Source organism: Tupaia chinensis, unplaced genomic scaffold, assembly GCF_000334495.1.
Source record: "Tupaia chinensis unplaced genomic scaffold, TupChi_1.0 Scaffold138500_1, whole genome shotgun sequence".
Taxonomy (NCBI): Eukaryota; Metazoa; Chordata; class Mammalia; order Scandentia; family Tupaiidae; genus Tupaia; species Tupaia belangeri.
The window spans coordinates 133,702-135,278 of NW_006198396.1; the positions used below are offsets into that span (position 1 = coordinate 133,702).

A 1,577-nucleotide genomic window follows, 5' to 3' on the forward strand; every position below is an offset into this window, starting at 1 on the left:
CCCTAGATTCAGTCCCATAACAAACAATGTGCGAAAATCTATTTAAGAAAATTAAAATGCCATCTCATACATAGCTATTTACGTTAGGAATAAAACATGAAACTGTACTACTAAATCAAAAGAAAAATCTCAGATTTTACTAAAGGCTCTGCAGAAGAGAGGAATGGACAATTTTTACAGGCCTCACATCTAGAGAAAAAAGTTGATTAAGGGGAGCACAGCACTAGATGTCTGACGGTATCATGCCTTTTGTAAGGCTTTTCATAAATCACCATAGAAGTTGGTTAAAATGCCACCATAGCTGTGTCTACTGCAGACTGAGGAATCATTCCACCTAGATCTGTCTGAATATAGCTGGTCAAAACGCTCTGGCTTGGATGGTCTTTAAGTGGAACACAAAACCAACCACAGGATAATTATACCCATGAAAAAATTCTGGTCACTTTTCACTCCAGTCAAGATTTATCCCACAGGATAAAAGCCCTTCTTCATAGCCTACAGTGTAGGAGAAATCAACAAACTCTCTCGGAGAAATTATATTCTGAAGCTGACCAGCAGTAGTGTAACGCATCACACAGCAATTCTCTTTGAAGTGCTCTAAAATATCCAATGAAGTCATTAAGGTGTCCCAATACAAGCAACAGGGTCCTGGGCATATATGGCCCATTATACTATTGACAATGTCATCTATAACACTTTGATCTTCATAGAGATATCCATTAAGTTCTTCTGAGGGTTTTCTACAAACTGTTACATCTTTTGTTTTCTTAGCAACTCACCACCTAATCATCTTCAATGCTGTGGCACTAGATGAGAGTGTTTTTAAGTTTAGTTGCAAAAGCAGCAGCATCAGGCAGGCCTTCCATCTTCCTCTCTGAGGTAGATGAGGACCTGGAGGGCGATCCTGCGCTGGCAGCCTATTTATGTATTTATTTAAATTTGACCAGAGAGAGACAGAGAGCAAGAGAGGGAAAGTGAGAAAGCAAGCCACCAGGTCCAGGACTCAAACTGCGCTGGCCACCGTCCAGCGCCCTAAACCACTATGCCACCTGCTGGGCCCCAGGTTTTTAAAATTTTGATAGTAATTTTTTTTTTGAGAGAGAGATTTTTGCTATAGGGTGCGTGCACTCACCAGAAAGATGGAGAGAGACAGAGAGATAGAAAGCGAGAAATCACCCCCCAGGGGGGATGGCCACACAGCAATCCCTTCTCCTCCATTCTCCTCTCGGGATCTTGGACACACACGCGCCGGACGTGAGTTTAAGCCACCAGGTCTGGGACACAAACCACGGTCGACTACATGGGAGTCCAGCGACATAGCCATTAAGCTAACTGCTGGTCCCCCTAAATTTTTTATAGTAATTTCAGTTCAGTAAGTACTATCACTAAGGATATAATTGGTAATTAATTAGTGATGCTCATTTTTCTACGAAGATGGTGAATACCATCTGAAACCTACTGGAGATTGTTTTTTTTTTTTATTTAGGCTTATATGTAATTGGTTATATTAATATAAAAATACTGGAGAAATCCCTTCACTTCTTAAAACCAAGCAGATTCACCTGTGTTTTAATTTG

General features: G+C 40.7%; 1 pseudogene; it reads right to left on the reverse strand.

The window, feature by feature from the left end:
* Positions 1–240: 240 nt before the first annotated feature.
* On the reverse strand, positions 241–866 carry LOC102479389 (stAR-related lipid transfer protein 4 pseudogene; annotated as a pseudogene).
* Between the last annotated feature and the right edge of the window lie 711 nt (positions 867–1,577).